At 39.2% G+C, this 13,045-nt stretch overlaps 1 protein-coding gene across 12 annotated transcripts in view; it reads left to right on the top strand.

Moving 5' to 3' along the window:
* Nucleotides 1-3,731: 3,731 nt before the first annotated feature.
* The window catches only part of fbrsl1 (fibrosin-like 1), a 281,206-nt gene continuing 271,892 nt past the window's right edge, over nucleotides 3,732-13,045 (top strand). For 4 of the 12 annotated variants that reach the window (XM_004910563.4, XM_004910564.4, XM_012969337.3 and 1 more), the window contains exon 1: nucleotides 3,732-3,845. The gene's annotated coding sequence lies outside the window, so the exon portion shown is untranslated. The remainder of the gene's footprint in view (nucleotides 3,846-13,045) is intronic. The other 8 variants (XM_004910567.4, XM_004910561.4, XM_004910569.4 and 5 more) reach the window with 5 other exon arrangements.

Raw genomic sequence — 13,045 nt, 5'->3', positions numbered from 1 at the left:
ATAAAGAAAGTGCTGTGGTATTCAGATCCAACTGGACTTGGCATTTTAGAGAGATGTCCCTCTTTATTTCACCCCATGCATTAAAGAGCATAAGTATACTGCAAAACTTGTTAGGAAAATTTGCCTGTAGAAATACATTTTCAAGATTCTGAGTGTCCAGTGGCATCACCTGACAACCCCTAGGCCCTGTTATCTACTTGTTAGGAAAAGCTACAGGAAGTAAAAAGGAAGGCATTAGGAATAAGTCTGAGACAATATCAGTTTAGTCAATACCAAAAATGCAAGCTCATGCATTAAAATGAACTAAGGAAATATAGAACAGCTAAAATAGCTCAAAGATACAAAGAAAAAAATAAAAACGTATAACTAAATCTATTGTTTGGGCAAGGATTTCTTTCTTGTCCCTCCCAACACACTTATTACAAGGCAATCTCTAATGCTGAAATCTTTAGTGCTCCATACCAATTAAACAAGGAGAACATTTTTTAAAAAAGCACATACACACATGAATAATTCCATACAAACATACTGGTAACTCTAAAATCAAAGAATGGAGAATATATTGTAATTCACACAACTGTCAGTCTCTTGAACAGCACTGAAGCACCACGTCCTGCATTTCCCAGTCTCAGTAACAAGGCAGCTGGAGAGGCAAATCCACCAAGGGTTATATTATGAAGCAATGTAATCACAGAGATGAGGTATTAACAATCACTGACAGTCTGCAGGATGGAGAATATAAACACTTTAATGACAGAGGCCAGAATCACTCTGAATACCCTGCTCTATTTTCTATCCTTTTCACGACCATTTCTCAGATATTGCAATGTATCTAATCATCCCTTCATTATGATCTGTATTCATTTATGTTTTTATCCTTTGCAAGCTGTTCCATCTCTGGCTGAATATAATGTTTCCTGCACATTGAGATGAAATGTTCAGGTGGCTGCCTTTTTTCTGGTGATATTGTACTTCTACATAACTTCTATGATTCTTTTAAGTCCACCACATTCTTTCAAGTTAGACTGCCATCCTGACATTGCCCTTTGGCCAGGCAGTAAAAGACCTGACATGGCAAAAAAAGGTAGCAATATACTTTAAATGGCTACTTACATGTTGATTTGCAAAAGTGGCCCTTATATACTTCTTGTTAAAAAATAAACAGGCAATGTATTTAGAAACCAATGAGGAAAGAAATTTTCTAGGCTCTTCAGCTGCTCTCAAACTGAACTCCTAATATGCTATGGCCTAAACATATCTAGCTTAACCATAGATCTAGATGAGAAATAACCCTAGCATATTAGGTTTGCACAGAACATCCAGATTTTACTGTAGGTTGGGATGGGTCTGGATGATCGATCTACACTACTTTTTTTGATTTGCCATGGCCCTGTCCAATCCACCATTGATAAATTAACAAAAGTGGCTTAAAATGAAATTGGAGTAACAAATGTACTAACCAGAATAAAAATTGGAGTCAAAAATGCCAATTCACAAAAGCCTTAACATGTTTCATGAATGCCACTTACCAAATTTACACAAATCTGGAGTACAACTCAAGCCATGTTGAAGTGTTTTTTTAGGTTAACTTCATTTTGCTGGCCTTAATAATGTCAGTTTCAGAAAGATGGAGTTAAACTAAGAAAAATCATTATGGCATAGGGTGGCTTAAAATATGGCTGCAGTTTAAAACTAAATTTGTCTTAATGTCACTTTTATGGACATTTATTTGTCCATTCTCAAGTGCATGCCTGTGAAATTTAACTGGAAGATGTCTCTTTTCTACCATGTAAACTGTGTGCACTTAATAATAGTTCTGCCTTACTTGGGTCACATATGAGGTCTAGATTCCCTTGCTTACACTCTCTGATAGGTTGTTTCACTCCATACTCACATGTATCCTGTTATGGATATGCTTTATCCCTTGCTCTGTTATGTACTTTGGGTACTAGACAGCGTCTTTCTCATTTATGCTTCTGCTCTGTATATCGGGGGAATACCTTAATTCTCTGCACGGGTATGCACACTGAGAAGTGTTCAATTGTTGTTAATCTAATATATAATCTGTGTGCATGCATGTGTTTTCCCTGTTCACTTACATGAGACATGCCTTCTGTTAATTTATATGAGATGTACTTCCCCTTCATTGCTCACTTTCACTCTTTCAACAGCGATGTACTTTCCCTCATTGTTCATTCAGTGTATTCCCCCTTGATGGTTCATGTTTTGCACACTGGGATGGACTTTCCTCTCCATTCACACAGTTCACTAAAATCTCACTCAAGATCTGCTCAGTAGAATGTACTCCTCACTCACTCAAGATCTGCTCACTAGAATGTACTCCTCACTCACTCAAGATCTGCTCACTAGAATGTACTCCTCACTCACTCAAGATCTGCTCAGTAGAATGTACTCCTCACTCACTCAAGATCTGCTCACTAGAATGTACTCCTCACTCACTCAAGATCTGCTCAGTATAATGTACTCCTCACTCACTCAAGATCTGCTCAGCATAATGTACTCCTCACTCACTCAAGATCTGCTCCCTAGAATGTACTCCTCACTCACTCAAGATCTGCTCAGTATAATGTACTCCTCACTCACTCAAGATCTGCTCCCTACAATGTACTCCTCACTCACTCAAGATCTGCTCAGTATAATGTACTCCTCACTCACTCAAGATCTGCTCAGTAGAATGTACTCCTCACTCACTCAAGATCTGCTCAGTAGAATGTACTCCTCACTCACTCAAGATCTGCTCCCTACAATGTACTCCTCACTCACTCAAGATCTGCTCGCTAGAATGTACTCCTCACTCACTCAAGATCTGCTCAGTAGAATGTACTCCTTACTCACTCAAGATCTGCTCCCTACAATGTACTCCTCACTCACTCAAGATCTGCTCAGTATAATGTACTCCTCACCCACTCAAGATATGCTCACTAGAATGTACTCCTCACTCACTCAAGATCTGCTCAGTAGGATGTACTCCTCACTCACTCAAGATCTGCTCAGTAGAATGTACTCCTCACTCACTCAAGATCTGCTCCCTAGAATGTACTCCTCACTCACTCAAGATCTGCTCACTAGAATGTACTCCTCACTCACTCAAGATCTGCTCAGTAGGATGTACTCCTCACTCACTCAAGATCTGCTCCCTAGAATGTACTCCTCACTCAAGATCTGCTCACTAGAATGTACTCCTCACTCACTCAAGATCTGCTCCCTAGAATGTACTCCTCACTCACTCAAGATCTGCTCACTAGAATGTACTCCTCACTCACTCATGATCTGCTCGGTAGGATGTACTCCTCACTTGCGCTGGGCACACTGGACTATACTAATAATTATCTGCTCTTACACATGCACTTTTATATCACTTTCTTGTCTCAGGTTCCCCTCGGGACTGTGCAAGTACAAGTTATTCCCCCTTAGTCACTATTGCTAGTAGCAGACCATATGTGCTTATTAACCTGATTTGCTCGGGGACTCCCCGTTTTCTCGCTTTCCCTTGCCACCGGTGCCTGCCTCATCCTTTCATCATGTCACTGTCACTTATGCCCTTGCTTACACCAGCAGTCCAAGTTTGCGTCTCTCGTTCCGGACTTTCCGCATGACACTTTTTCTCTCCGGTAGAAATCACGTATTTCCACTTATCAGAAGGTGACGAAGCCTTTCGTGTGGGATCCCCTTGGCTCTCAAGCGAACTGCTTGGGTTTGGAACTTCTTTCTAAGGCTGGTGCAGCGGAGTGATATGAATCAGCCCGACGCCTAGCGGAGGTATCCTTTCCGTGCTTTCCTGTCAGCCCGTCCCCATAGAGACCGCCCGGATCCGTCGCCGTGCAGTTAAGTAACCGATTTTATGTCTGTCGTTCGAGCTCCGTTTCCTCCTAGTTGCTAGAGCCTGGCGGGCGAGAGTGAGAAGGTGACGAGAGTGGGCGAGACTCGGTCTTGTAGCTTCTGGCTGGGGGAGGGGGCATAATTATTAATAACACACATATGTTTACTTATATGAATACATCCCAGAGAATACGTAGTGCAGAGAGTGGAAGCACAGATCACAGGGAGCAGCGCACCGGGGATTACCGTATATACTGTCAGCGCTCCTCTGGGCGCCTGTGTATGCTGTGCGGGCATGGCATAGGGACATCCAGTATGCGTCCCTCCGGCCATTGGCTGGATACAACTTCCACAACCCCACACTGCCTCTATATATCGGGGGGTACTAGGACTTACACTACAGTAATAGCAGAAAGGCCGCAGTTGGGTATCTGTGGTCCAAGGGAAGAGCAACAGGAATGTTCAGCCTGATGAGGAAATCCTTTAGTTAGAATCTTTGTGTGTCACAGACCCAGATTTGCAAAAGTCTGTGTATAGTGTGTGCACATTTGTATATGGATATAAAGTATATGATCAGGCCAGGTTTACTCATGCCAGGCTGTGTTTTTTAAGAAATGACACTTGAAAGAGTTAATAGCACAAAATGGCATAAGCCACCAAATAGCTCAAGTTCATATTTTATTGTAGTGCTTTGTGCTATTTATACTGTGCCAATAGAAGAGGCTGTGTTCCCCCAGCTTGGGGGTGACCAGGGAAGCGCCTAATCATATTTTTTCTATAAACACATAAACATTCTCTCTGTCTCCCAGCTATAATTTAAATTTAGTGCACGCCTGATATTTTTCATCTGTCGGGCAGGTCCTTGCTATTGGCTGATGTACCTGATAGAAATGAAATGTTGTTTAAAGAAAAATGATCTTTACAAAGCAAGTGTTTTGTCTGCAGGTGACAGTATAGGAGAAAGGAACATTTTAGTCACTTTTATAGATTCTTCCTGTTCATACAACTTCCTACAGCAAAGGCCAGATGAAAGACTTTGATGCCATGCTTAAATGTTGAAAGGAATCCCCCAAATGTCTAGAACTATTTGTCAGTGTCTGCAGTGCATCCATACTTGCCAGTGACATGAGAATGCCAAGGTGCCTGAGTCTCTTGTAATGTAATCATCTTGTGGCAGCAACTTAAGATGGTTGGCCAGTTTAGGTGTTTAGCCAAGTTGAACGTTGTTTCTTTATCATTTTGGCTGATTGCAATTATATGCTCTGGTCTAAAAAGTACTGACCAGACTAATGGATCAGTAATGTTTGTGTGGTCAAACGGCTCATGATTTTTTTTTAACCTGCATTAATTGTCAGTGAAAAGTTTCCACTAGGATTTAATATATTTAACTGACATGGAATATAAAGTACAACTGAAACCTTTATTTAAAGTGTGCCTGTTATTTTACCCACATCACAGACAAGATGCACATGACAGGTGAGACGGTGTATTCACAATATGGAACCCCATAAAATCACCACTATCCTACTCTTTAACAAAGAGCTGTCTTCATTATTACCCCCCACCCCAACAGCACTGCCAGTTTGTGCATTAATAGTGCATTTTAGGCTAATGCATGTGCCCTGGGCTATACATGTAAGTGGTGAACAAAGGATGTATGCAGTGCCATTGGTAGGAGGCCAAACTGTTAGCCTGAGGTGAATGCAATATTTCATCTTCTGTATGTGTTCTACAATCCTAACATAGGTTCTTGTGCTTTGCAATATTTAATTGAAGGCGTTAGTGTCAAAAGCTCGGTCAGTGCACGTTTTCCCCTTTCACAACAGCTAATAATGTAACTTACTGTATCAGGGTAATTCCTTTGAATATACTAATAATATTAATTTATTAAAATACACCAATAAAGGTTTAACGTGATACTGACACTAGAAAACTACTCTTCAAAGTAATAATGTACATAACATGTTACCTATAGGTCATATTGATGGTTTGTTGCTGATTTGTAAGTAATTGTTACTTGCTGCATTTGTAAGTAATTGTTACTTGAAGTTCCTAAATCTGACTCTTTTGCCAATCTGACAGTCCCTTTTCAACCTGTCTATTATATCTTCTAATGATAACGGCCTCCTGCTGCACAAATATGGCAGCCCCCTAATACAGGAACATGGGGGATCAGACAGGTAATGCAAAAGCATAGGGCAAATACTTTTATGGTGAAAATATAAATAGCATTCAAAGACAGTGTAATGACAGATGTAAAAATAGGATTAATTTCTTCTGTCAGTATCTTTTTAACAATGGGCAAGCAATAATCACCAGATTTGTTAGTGATTTTTTCAGGTCCAAGTGATTTCTCTACAAGTCATTGGAGGGGCAATTGCCATTTCAAAATGCTGGCAGTCTCCTTATATGCAACTGCCCTAATTCTGATATACTCAAATGAAGTGAGATGACCTTTGCATTAAAATGAGCCCTAGGACTCATTAGAAAAATTTGCTTGGGTAAGCAGTGAAATAGATAATTATCACAAAGTAACCACAGTCCATCTCTTCAAAGCCACCTGCTCTTCAGGGTTATTTGTCTGTGCCAGTATGTATTTCTGCTCGGCGTCTGGGAGTTGGACTGGGGAGCAGAGAAAAAAAAAAGCATGATAAGTGCTTGGTTTGTCAAAATAAATGCCAAATAGGTATAAATTTGCCAACCCTGTAATATCTACTGTGGCTTCAGGGTTCCTCTCAAGTCACACGTTTTATGTGTGAACAAAGCAAGGGTGGCCCACAATTTCTAAATTTTTTGTTTTGGAAGCTATTTGCAATTTGTAGGTCTGCTTGTGAAAGCATTATATACATTGCAGGCAGCGAATGCCGTAGGTACAAGTCTTGGAAAGCTCCTTCAATAGCTGACCGAGTAGTGCAATACATATTCCAGGTTGTGTCAAAAAGCAGGTGTTGTCTGTCCCTTGTCACCCATCAGTTCAACCAAAACTGTGCTTCATACGTAAAGGTGTTTTAGGGGTTGCGCTCATTTTTTATAGCACATGACTGAGTCGTTTAGGGCAGGCGTCCTTATTTTCAGCCATCAAGCAGGCACCAGTGAGTTTGTTAGCGACCACTGTCAGTGTCTATTCACAGCACCCAATTATTTATTTTCTAACATAGTCATTATGCAGAATGCTGCTCAGCTTGTTGCTAGACATGCTGGCAGTGTGTGAGGGGAGGTTGCCAAACGAAACGTCTGTGCAAAATGAATCACAAGTTCTTTGCTCATCTCTAGTCACAAACCAGTACAACAGGCATTAGAACAGCACTGCCCATCTGGGTCAGACAACATCTTAGGGTGCTGGATTATATTAAAATTATGGAATAAAAAAAAAAAAGAATGCCATACAGTTTATGTACAGCAAACAAAAAATATCCCTTGCAGAGACACATCAAGATTGTTGGTCACCATCTAGACAGGCCTGCATTGGTATAAAAGTATTCTAAAGCAGAATTTACCTTAGGTTAATAACTGCCATAAACAACATAACTATATTTAGACTGTGTAAATCTATAGTTTCCAGTAGATTTAGTGGAATTACAGGTAGTGTACTCACTCGAGTGCTAAATACAAAGGGTGTCCAGACAAAAAAGTTACAGGAGATAAGCTTGCTACAGGAATCCAGGGGAAACCTGGATTTTGCATCCTTGTTACATGTGGCTTCATACATCTTGATATTTTCTATATGGGAAATAATATTGTAAAATTTAAAGGTAATATAAGTCACAGAAAAGTTCCAAATCTATATAAAAGCATGAAGCTATAGACTGACTGTTTTATACAGGTCGTGGAACTACATGGTGACTTCTAATATCCTCATATATTACAAAAGAGGGTAGATACTTTTTATAATATACATTTAGTGAGTTATGTAACACAAATTACACCACGAAGCACTGGTTATAGTATAACTAGGTACCATTTATAAGAATATCATTTTAAGGATATTAATGGCTCTTGTGTATTTACAACATATATTGTGAGAGATAAGTAAGGAGGCAAATAGCGCAAATAGCGCTATCAACTTTATCATTTAAATTACAGAATTGTTGTTATAAACATTAAGAGGCAGATTTATGAAAATGTGAGTATAGAGCCTAATACATAAAAATTCACCCACTTTTTAGTCATTCCTATGGAATTTTAATTCGCATATTATCAACTGGTGAGCTCCAACTTTCACCCATTGATAAATATGCTTCTAAAAATCCCATTGGAATAAATAGAACATGGGTGAGGTGTATGTATTAAGCTCTTAATTCTTTGATTAATCTACCCCTTAGGCTCATTTACTAACTAAAGTGTAAAGTGCACAAAGGCACTTGTGTCAGTACCCCTTATTTTTACTTCTTGCACCAAAAATGGCAGTTGCTTCCATTCTGCTGAAGAAGGTGCAGAGTACAGAATGCATAGATGCAAGGCAGTGATGGAATAACACCTGCCTAATGACAGTTTAGGCAGGATATGTGGCATGATCATAATATTTACACCCCATCAACACAAATGAATGCAACGTGGGTGTGAGTTGTAACAAATGCTACATTGTGGATAATAATAACGACAATTAAAATTGCTATGTAGGTAAAATACGTGACAATTTGCATCCTTTTTGCACTTAACTTTAGTACAGTTGAGTAAAGTTCTGTTAAAATATAATTTTTACTCTGTATATGTTGATGCTTTATTCTTTTCATTTGTTTTGTGTCAAGGTATTTGCAAGTAGTAAAAAAATAATCTTTTAAACATGTTTTATAGAAAGTTGCCATGAACCTTTTCTGTAAAATGGAATCCGCTTCTCTCGCCAAATTGTATCTGTACCACAAATAGTTATCTCTGTTTGCACAACATGATCCATGCCTACTTATTCATGTTGATAAACTACCCATTCACATTTGCTTTGATTACAGGGACTTAAATCACTTTCCAGCCATATGGACTGAGCAAGTTTATCAACAGAGTACCTCAGACATTAAAATATATTTAGGTGTTCCTTTACTGGTGTTTTCCCTGCCCCATTGGTCTGATTGCTCATGGTATGCAAGGGACATTGAGAAACACCTATACATAACCATGTACCCTATGTATGAATGGAACTCAGGTGACAGCCATATTTTACTAATGCAAATAAAAGACTGCAATATCAGGTTTTTATGCCGACTGAAAACTGCCAGCGCACAGTATGCCTTGTGTGCAATGAACCTTACATGTATGCTCCTAGTGGGGAGCAGCTCAAGAAATGGACTGCTATACAGGAAGTAAAGAAAGGTTTCATTGCTATGCATTGGCACAGATAGCCAGAAAAGATTTTGGGACAGAAGAAGCTAAATCTAAGTCATTTTCTGCAGTTTTTTTATGAAAAGTATCCATCCATTGGTCAATAAATTTCTTACTGCCAAGAGAGAACATTCTTAATTTTTAAGTCTAGCATACAACAGGAATCCTCCTATAAAGGTAATAACTATTCTAAGAAGACATTTATTTGGCAATGAACAGAGACTTGAGAAAGCCCACTCCATTGTGTTTGTTCTGCAAGTTCTTATGGCTTTAAAGGACAATGAAAGGTTAATATAAATTAAAAGTAAGTCTAAAGACATTATTTTTAAGTACTTACTGCATATCTAAATTCCCAGATCCCTGCTTGCTTCTCTGAGATATGGTGCTGGCAGCCTACAGCAGTGTGAAGACTACAGTGACATCGCTGAAATCTCTCTGTCCTTCCTGCAGGCTGCCAGCGGCAGCCTTCCTATTCTCTGAGCATGTGTGTAACTTGATCCTGTCTCCTGTTCTGAGCTACACATGCCCACCAGCCAATCAGAAGCGGATCTGGCAGAGGGGAGTGGGGGCGAGGGAATCAAACACATGTGCAGTATGAAGCAAGGAGGGAAAGGAAGGGAGAATACCTTTTTAGAGATGGCTGTCTGTTCTAGAAAATGTGAGTGTGACTGAGTAAATATTTGATTAGGTGAGCCAAAAGTGTGGCGTTTTTACTAAACAATAGGAGGACTATTGGGCAGTATGCTTTTTAAATTTTGACTTGCATTCTCCTTTAACTATAGTAAATATTTTCAGTAGACCCTACTCACCATTCTCCCTTATTTAAAGTTTGTTACAAAACTGTTACATTTCGATACAGTAGTTGCTAGAAAATGCCAATATGGAAATCCTAACAAGTGTATCTAATTGTAACAGTTTTATTACTTGTGGTCCTGCCTTACTGAGCTTCTACTGGGAAACAAGAGTGTGGGGGGGGGGGGGATTTATTTCATTTGTAAAATATACAGTTTAGAAAAACAGTGAATAAAATATTTGGCAATTAGTTTTGTACAAAATAAAAAATTGTACATAATAAGTATTAAAGGCCTCAGCCCCCCCCCCCCCCCCCCCCCCAGTGGCTACTACTGCTTACCTCCTACCCTAGGCCAGTGCATTGTTTTCTGCAGGCAGGACACAACTTTTTTTTCCACTTTCTCAGTCCCTGTTGATGTTAAAGGAACAGTAACACCAAAAAATGAAAGTGTTTTAAAGTAATTCAAATATAATGTACAGTTGCCCTGTGCTGGTAAAACTGGTAAGTTTGCAACAGAAACGCTACTATAGTTTATATAAATGAGCTGCTATGTCAACACGGGGGCAGCCATTGAAGCTGGGGAAAAGGAGAAAAGGCACAGGCACATAGCAGATAACAGATAAGCTTTGTAGAATATAATGGGGTTTTATCTGTTATCTGCTAAGTAACCTGTGCCTTTTCTCCTGTAAATGGCTGCCCCCGTGGCTACACAGAAGCTTTATTATATAAACTATAGTAGTCTTTCTAAGGAAAACACACCAGTTGTACCAGTACAGGGCAGCATTACATTATATAGTAATTGCTTTTATACACGTTCATTTTTTGGTGTTACTGTCCCTTTAAGGCTGATGGCAAACAGTCATTTTCTCCACTAGCATATATACACCAGCATCTGTTGCCCTAAGTAGCTTCTGTGTGTGTTCACTGACAAGTTTAAGATCAGCCTGTTAGGGAACACAAAAAAGTTATAGTGCTAAAATGCATACATAGTGCATAAAATGCATTTTGTGCTTTTGCACCAAAATCTGCCAGTAGAGAAAATTACGGTATGACATTAGCCTAAGGCTGAGGGCTCAATAGCCACTCTGTAGGCCACTCTCACTCACTCTTTATGACCCTTTAAAGTCCCCGTGACACCTTTATTACCATAAAGCAGTGTTGTCCAGCTTCTGTGTTATCGAGGGCCTGTATTTTTCTGGTGGAGGACCGATAATGGAAGCCAGTTTAAGACCATACCCACACTAATGGTGGTAGCACAGCAAAAACCAAATGGTTGGTGCTTACTGTAGGGATATCACCCTTCATTCATATGTGAAAGAATTATATTATGACATAACCTTCCTTCCTCTTTCCCTATGGATAGCACAGCAACCCGCAGCATATAATTACACACCATGGAAACAAACCATGGAAAAGGGTTTTGTGCATGCACGCTGACTTCTGTTAGCTGCATCAACCAACCTGGCCAATCTGTGACAAAACATAAGAGCTGACACACGCACAGTAGCTCTTTGCTCTCTATTTTCCCATTGCGATCTGAATATTTGCTTTTCCTTAAAGCACACCCTTTATAAATCCATTATAATGGATAAATCTTATTTAACAAAGTCCTACCACTCTGGTAGGGCTTTGCAAAAAGTGAACATCCCCTTTAACATTGAAGACAAACATCACCAGTAATGGTGCCAATAGCAACCAATCAGATCTTTTCTTTTGTTTTCTAACTTTTAGGTGACCGTTCAAATTTAATTGCTGATTGGTTGCTATGGGCAACATCACTGGTGATGTTTGTCTCCAATATTAATAAATACACCCCTATAGTATCTCTGTCTCCAGTTTTATATCCATATACAAACAGCATCACACAGACCTCAGTTTAAAAAACAAAATTTAATGTGGCACTGTATCAAATCAAACTTCCTACATCATAAAAAGAAAATAAAACCATTCAAATTACTACTCCCAACTTGTAGATTCCAGTTTCTGACATTCCTTACAATTCCATCCAATCCCTTTTTTTTTTACATACTGGTATGGGATACAATATCTGGAAACCTGTTATCCAGAAAGCTCCAAATTACAGGAAGGCCATTTCACATAGACTCAATTCTAATCAAATAATTCACATTTTTAAAAAAGATTTCCTTTTTTTCTCTTTAATAATAAAACAGTGCCTTGTGCTTAATCCCAACTAAGCTATTATGATTTCTTATTGAAGGCAGAACAGTCCTATTGGGCTAAATTAATCTTTAAATTATTCTTTAGTAGACAAAGTATAGTGATCCAAATTACGGAAAAACCCCAGGTCCCAAGCATTCTGGATGACAGTTCCCATACCTGTACTATTGCAACATTGTTTTAGTAATCCGCTTTCCTATAGCCAGCACTCCAGTTCAACAAATGTCTTGCATGTTCCATAGATAAAGGAGAAAGAAAGGTAAAAACTATGTAAGCTTTATCAGAAAGGTCTATGTAAATACAGCCATAACCACTCACAGAAAAGCTGCACTGAGTCCTCTATCAAAAGAAACACAGGATTTCTTGTCTTCTTTTGTGTAAAATGTTCTTCAGTATCAGAATTCCTCTCCTTTAGGGCTCCTTCAGGTTTGGGGCACAAGCCTGCGCAGCTCTCTCCTCTCTCCCCCTCCCCCTCCCATCAGAATGTGTGATTTGAATTGCCAGTTGCTAGAGCTACAGCATTAAGCTACTGATGCCAAGCTAAAATGGCAGCTGCTATCTTAAACAAAGGAGGGAGCTTCTAGGACTGTTTACTCAGGTAAAGTTTTCTGCAGAATAAGTATAGTGTTCTAGGTGGCACTAATGTGGCAAATCTATTGTTTAGCCAAGACCCACTCACAGATGTAGTATTGCTTAACACTTTACTACCTAAGCTTTGGGCTAAATAGGTTTTTGCAGATTCATGTTTCACTATATGGAAGCCATAAACTTATACTGTTATAACCATATGAAATATTCTTGTAGTACATGTTATTTTATTTTTCTGGCTTGTTACCTTAGGTCAGAACTGGGTTTCAGGTAATTATACAATAGCTTTTCTGTTTGACAAGATTGCAGATGAAGGCTGTATTTGCCAGACTT

Source organism: Xenopus tropicalis, chromosome 1 (genome assembly GCF_000004195.4).
Source record: "Xenopus tropicalis strain Nigerian chromosome 1, UCB_Xtro_10.0, whole genome shotgun sequence".
Taxonomy (NCBI): domain Eukaryota; kingdom Metazoa; phylum Chordata; class Amphibia; order Anura; family Pipidae; genus Xenopus; species Xenopus tropicalis.
This window is presented reverse-complemented; position numbering and strand designations above follow the sequence as displayed.